The following is a 7,120-nucleotide window of genomic DNA, read 5'->3' as shown; positions in this document are numbered from 1 at the left end:
TTTCTTCTGTTCATATTGTTAATTGAGTGTTACGACGTTATTACACATCATTTCAACATCAAAATTCCATTTTTGAACTTCAATTGAGGTAAACTTTCCATGTTTTTATTTTTTCGTTTTTTTTTCTTTTCCTCAATTCTTTGCATTTTGCGTGATTCTTTGCTTCTATTAGGTAAATTCTTGGGCTATATCTTGTTTAGCATCGTTGCCATGAAGTTTGTTTCACGTTGGATTTATATTTTCCATGGCATTGTGAGAATTGTGTTGAAATTTTGCTTGTGTTAGTTATGTTTTTCATCGAAGTTCATCGCGTTGGTTCTTGCATTCCGTAAATCCGATTTGCATGCCGTTTGTTTCATATTGTTCGGGATGTTACCTAGTTTGTGGTTGTGTGATTGGGTACGGGGTTACGTATCTTGCGTGCCTGGAAAGTTGTGCCAAAGAACCGCACGCCACATGCTCGATGAAATGCCTTAGTCTATTTAGGTTTGATTTTTTTACATGTTTTGTTGTTTCCCTTTTGCATGGTTCTTCTTCATGGTGTTTGTGCATGGTTTCTTGGTCGGGTGTCGAGACAGGCTATTTATGCTCGTAGGGTCGTTTCGCGTTTTTCGATACATCTTTGTTTGAGGCTCATGTATGTGCACGTGTGTCATGTCACGTTGCATCACTTCACTTGCATTATTCATATGTCTCATTTCTTGCCTCTTTACGCGTGCCAGATGGCTCGTAAGCGATCGCGTCCCTCTTCCCAGCCTGCTAGTGGTTCGACCTCATACAGTCGTTCGAGGTTCATTTCTGCTACTGCTCAGGAGGTCGTCACGTCCCAGTTCTCCTTACGCCCTGTTCTCATAGAGCGCGAGGTAATCCTTTCTGACCTACCAGTTGAGATAGTAGCCATTCTAGTATCCAGGGGTTGGGAGCCTTTACTTGTTGGTCTCTCTCCTCCACCCCCTCTCCTTGTCCAGGAATTCTATGCTAACATCCATGACATTGATGGGTCCTCGTTTCGGTTTTTTCTACGGGGTCATACTTTTAGGGTTATTCCTTCTGCCTTAGCTAGGGCTTTAGGTATTCCGGAGATTACCCATCCTACATACCCCTATATTTTACCCTCTTCTGTTCCGGCCGACTCCCTTGTTCGGTCGACGATTTTGAACACTCCGTCTGTCGGGGGGCCTATGGCGATGGCCATTGGGTCTTTACCCACTGATCGCCAGGTTCTGTTGCGCATTGTGTGCACGAACCTTTGGCCTATTGCCCATACTTCTTCTTTACCTATGGGGCGGGCCCGGTTTTTATATGCATTACTTCGCGGGGATTCGATTGACCTCCCTAGTTTTATTTGCCAGCAGATTCTGGCTTCTTTTCGTACTCCTGGGGGTCGGATTAGGTTACCATATGCTTGTTTGATTCATCGGGTAGCCTTAGCCTTAGGTGCTTCATTTCCTGAGAGCTCGACTCGACGCATTGGACGTCCGATTGGATAGCAGACTATACATCAGAGTCGCTCTCATATTCCCGCTTCTTCTTCTTCTGCTCCTGCTCCTATTGCGGATGCAGTTTTTGATGTTTTTGATTCCTCCAAGCCCCTTGATCCTATATTTGATATTCTTACTGGGGGTTCTCGAGTCTGTCTTCCGTCTCGTTCCACTCCTCCTCTTGCTATTTTGATCAGCTCTTCCGGTCCCTCTGCTTCTACTTCAGTGCCTGGGGTGGCTACATTGCCAGTTGACCCCTTGGTGCCTCTTTTGGGTCCGATGACTACATTGATCGAGCAGCAGGCTCGTATATTGGCTGAGATCACGCAGTTACGTGCTGCTTCGGAGCGTCAGACAGCTGAGATGACTTCGTTTCGCCGTGCTCTTGCTGTTTGTCAGCATCAGTTGCGCTGGATTCAAGATCATTTGGAGGCCAGCACGAGTGCTGAGAGTGGCTCTGATTCTTTAGATACTGCGAATGCTTCTTCTTAGCTTACTTTTTTTTGTGAATTTTTGGCCCTCTTTGGCCCTTTGTGACAAAAAGGGGGAGTAATTTGAACGTAGTTAGATTGATTTGACTTGAGTAGGTTGGAGTAAATTAATTTTTGATAACTGTGATATAAACTTGATGAGTATATATGCAATGTTCTAACTAGATTAAGTTTTTGATGTTTTTGCAATCTTAATGTTTGTTATTGGTGTTTTAAACATACATTGTAATTGCTTCTTAATCTGGTTAATGATATATATAATGTATATCTTGTCTCTGTCTACTGTTTCCATTTCACTTGCGTTTTCACATGGTATTTTGAGTTTTGCCTTTTCAGGAAACAGGATCAACAAGATATTGCAGAGATAGTAGATAGGTTGGAGTCAATGTATTTTCATCCTTGACTATCAAATGTGTTTTTCTCACAGAATGCCAACGGGGGAGTTTGTTAGGAAATATGTAATTGGCAAATCTGTGACCAAGGACCAAAATGTAATAATTGTTAATTCAAGGATTAAAATGTCATAATTGTAAGGTCAAGGACCAAAGTGTCAAATGTCCAATAGTTCAGGGACTTGAGTTACAATTAATCAAAGTGTTGAAGGCTAGGTCTAGGGTTGTGATGGATGCCTCGAAGTTGCAAACGGCGCGAGATTTATCTAGAGTCACGCCATGATCTCGCTCGAGCCACGATTGCAGAACCACTGTCGCTAGAGCCTCGCCAGCATGTCGCTCGAGCGAAGTGGACGTCGCTCGAGTCACGCTGGTCCCTCGCTTGAGCGACCTATTTATCTGGGCAACATTAAATTTAAAAGCTCGCGAATTTTTGACGCGCCACAAGACCATATGTTGAGCCCTATAAATATCATTCGTCTCCTTCGAGTTGAACATCGAGGAAATACACATTGAAGCCATATTATTGATTCTCTCTAAAATCCTTGGAGATCAAAATCCTCGAAAAGCTTTTGTTGAAAAACTTTTCTTTAATCTTTCATATTCCTTGGAGATTAATCCTTTATATCTTTCACACCAAGGTTCAAAAAGCCAAACAATCTTCTAAACATTTTAGATTAAAAATCCTTGGCTTTTGCAGAAAAACATCACACCCTGAAACACCAAAACACCACCTTCTCTAAATCCTATAAAACTTCCAGAAAATCCTCAGATTGAAGATCCGGGAAGAACTTGCTTGAAGAGTGGGAGTGCTTGACGATTCACGGGAAGTAGAAGTCACACAAGGCTGGGATGGTAGCACAGATCTGCTAGATCCAGGAGAGTCTTGTTCTCAAACAGTAAGGAGGTCAGAAAATTGAGGGGATCAATTGTTCTGACGTACTGTAAGTTACCTTCTACAAATAGTGGATCTCTACTGGCTTGTGCCCGGAGTTTTTACCCAGTTGGGGTTTCTCCGTCAACATTCGTTGTGTTCTTTTATTGTTTTAATTTATTTATTGTTACCGGCAATTCAACATAGGTAATTAAGACATGTGAATGAATCTGGACAAGCTTTAATTCTTGTGACTTGTTGCACGAATTAATTGATAAGTTTTTTAATTCCGCATGAACACCTATTCACCCCCCCTCTAGGTGTTAGTTGGGTCGAACGTTAGGTTTTTCAACCATGATGCATAGAACAATCTGTCCAAAATAAGAACATAATATTTCATCCTAAAATGACCAAAATAACATGCTTAAAACTAAAGTATAGTAACATAATCCCAAAAAAATAAAAATAAAGCAAAAATGAAATGTCACATGCATTGTGCATATCGTAAATCTTGATTTTTGTGTTTTTCCTCTTCAGTTGGTTGGGAGGGATCAATAGACTTAAATTTATAGACAACCATAATATTTTTGATGACTAGAAATGCAAAGTGAAATTCTCAAATGCAAAAACTGATTTTGCAGCCTTAGTGAATTTGTCAAATGCAAAATCTAATTCCTTCAACCGATAAAATTTTCCTTCCATTTGTAAGCTTCCTGACAAAAGTCACGTCTTTTAGATTCGGATTAGAGGGAAAAAGGCAAAACTTTTAAGCAATTCTGAAATTGAAAAGCTTGAAACCGTGTGGATGAACATAAGCAAAGCCTATTGTTTACATAAAACTAAAACAATTAGGTAAATATATAGTAAAATAATAAATGGATGAACACCAACACATCTATGAAGAAGCAGAAAATCATTACAGATCTAGTGAGTACCGAAGAATCAAAAGGAAGTAATAATGATATCAAAAAAGTAAATAAATTTTACCTGTATTTGATCCTTCACTGCGCGACATTGTCGGTATTCTTTTCTTTGTCTTCTTCTTCGACAAACTGGGTAGGATTTGAGGGGAAGAATTTGGGGATTTTGGGGCAAGGGTTCATAAATGGCTGATTTGGAGGTTTTTGGTTATTGAGGCTTACACCAAATCTTGCACCAAATCAAAATTCTTCTCCAATCATTATCTTAAAACTTACAATGCTTTATTATTTTATTCATTCTTTTATTTTTTGTCAATGTATTTATTTAACAAAATTATTTATTTACTTTATAACTATATAAATTACTAAATCATAACTTAATTAAATTAACAAATATATTAATTACTAAATTATTCACGTTTTTTTATATATTATGTTGAATTAACAAAAATAATTGATTATACTACTAATTTATGATAAACAATTACGTTAAATTTAGAAAAATAATAAACTTTAATAATATAAACTTTATTTTAAATTAAACTTTAAATGTAAACTTTACGAATTAAACTTTACGTTAAATTAATAATTACGTTAATTATTATTGATTATATTATTAAAAATAATAAACTTTAATAATATAATTAATAGTGTAATTACTTATTATTATTATCATCATCGTCGTCATTATCATTATTATTATCATCATTATAGAACGAAAATGACACAAATACCCTTAACCATTATCTTTAAAAAAAAGAAAAATAAAGACAAAACGGACATTGCATCATTTGATGCAAAAAATGGTGTAATAAATAGTGTTGCACCAAAATGGTGCAAAGTTTGGTATTGCATTGAAACAACTTTGCACAAAAAAATAGTACAAATAGTGCAATGGTGTTAGCATTGGAGTTGCCCTAAGAATAAACGAGTGTTTTAAAAATGAGTTTCTTAGGTGGCATATGTAATATTCAGTTATTGGTTAAACGACGGTGATGTAGCGTCATCTAGACAATCCGTTAGCCATGTCACCATTGCCGATAGGGTTAGAAACGAAAATTAACTCAGTGAGCAACGTCCAACGTTTGAGAAAATTTAGTTATCAAATCTCGACATTTTCAAGTTCAGTGAGTAATCAAAGATGAAGACACAAGTTTAGTGACCATGGGGACAATTAACTCATTTCATTACTCGTATTTATTTTGTTCTTCGATTTAAAAAAATAAAATTATGGGAATGTCAAGTTCTAAGTGAGTTTTGCATCAACTTGCTTATCACACCATTGTAATTGATCCTACTGCTAAAATTCACCCGGCCCATGGTTTTTTTCTAACATCGAAAATGGAGTGCAAACATGTGTGAATTAATAAATATAATCAATGTTGCTCGAGAAAGATGTGGGTGGCATTATGACGGGGTCAGTTAATTGTAAATGTATTCAACCGTTGAATCAACCAACTTTTCTTTATTTATTTATTGTTTCTCAGGTAGAGGAATATGACTTTCTAACACAACCAAATGGCGTACGACTGAACACCATATAAAGTAATGTTGTAAATGCTAAAATATTTTTACTGTAAAATAATGTCATTAATAATTTTTAACAGTATTGACTTGCACGCCATTAAAGTATTTCACTTTTTTACGGCATGCAACTCTCACGCTGTAAAAAGTCAGTCTATGTCATCATTTGCACTCCATAAAAATTACTTCACTTTTCACAGCATGCTGTCTAAAAATGCTGTAAATTAAATTTATTAAGGTGTTCATGTGCTCACCGTAAATGCTAATTTATTTTTAAAAAAATATTTATTTATTTGATTACCAATAAACTCATAATAAATTCAAAACAAAATTGAACACATTAATCATATATAATCAAATTTTACATAGTTATGATAAACAAAAATAGCGAAAAAGATTCAATGCAATATGTCAAAATGTAGAGTTCATCAAAATAATTCTAACATCATTTTCCTACTCAAAAACTTATATAGCAATATGTCAAAAGTATAAACTACTACTTAAAAAATTGATTAAAATGCTACAAAATGTTCCATCCATGTCAAAGTTTGCCTCTTTGACCAACAATTAAGCTATTCCAAAAATAATCAACTACAACATATCACAAAAATAATAAGGGTACAACTAGCAAGAAAATAATATTAAATCAAGAGAGATATTATCTTTTATTTAAGCAATATAGTATGACTAGCAATTAACTTTAAGACTTGTACTTTATTTTACTCCACAACACAAATTTTGATAAATACTGCAGTCAGTACACATTGTAGATTTCAGAGGTCTAAAATCAATTTAAACTTTAGAAATCAAAGTTCAATTTAGATCAAATGTAAATGTAAATAAAATAAAAAAGAAGTGAAGCATACATTTATTGTAATTACAACTAATCCAATTTGATGTACTGGCCATCAATACATGAAAACAAAGTTATGATTATACACCGGAGCATTAAACTTTGAAGGAGTCACACTGAAACCAAGACATCTTACCCATCATTGACTTTTTGGACCAAGTACTCTTGCAATGCCATTTAAAAAAAAAAAGATCAATAGTAAAAAATATTCTATTTTTACGACATGCCTTATATGCACATCGTAAATGTATGCCGTAAAAAATTAACTTTTATTGTAGTGAACAAAGAAGATGAAATGAAGAATGAAGAATGGGAGGCGTCACAAGAAGAAATAACAAACTACTTGTCTTCGATTGACAATTTTACTAACCAGAGGTTCTTTCTTGTTAGTGGTATACCAACACCTGACATGCACGCTCGCTATATCAATACATCATACACGTAAACCATAGACAGAATACATTTGAGTCAGGAAACTCGTGATCTATGCACAAAGGAATGAAAAATAATCACTTCAAACTCATCAAGCATATTACGAGCAACATGTTTTATTTAATATATAGCTTATTCATAAGCTAGCACTTA

General features: G+C 35.5%; 1 pseudogene; it reads right to left on the bottom strand.

The window, feature by feature from the left end:
- Positions 1–3,103: 3,103 nt before the first annotated feature.
- LOC111365528 overlaps positions 3,104–7,120 on the bottom strand; it is a 25,187-nt pseudogene continuing 21,170 nt past the window's right edge.

This window comes from Olea europaea, chromosome 17 (assembly GCF_002742605.1).
Source record: "Olea europaea var. sylvestris chromosome 17, O_europaea_v1, whole genome shotgun sequence".
Lineage (NCBI taxonomy): Eukaryota > Viridiplantae > Streptophyta > Magnoliopsida > Lamiales > Oleaceae > Olea > Olea europaea.
This window is presented reverse-complemented; position numbering and strand designations above follow the sequence as displayed.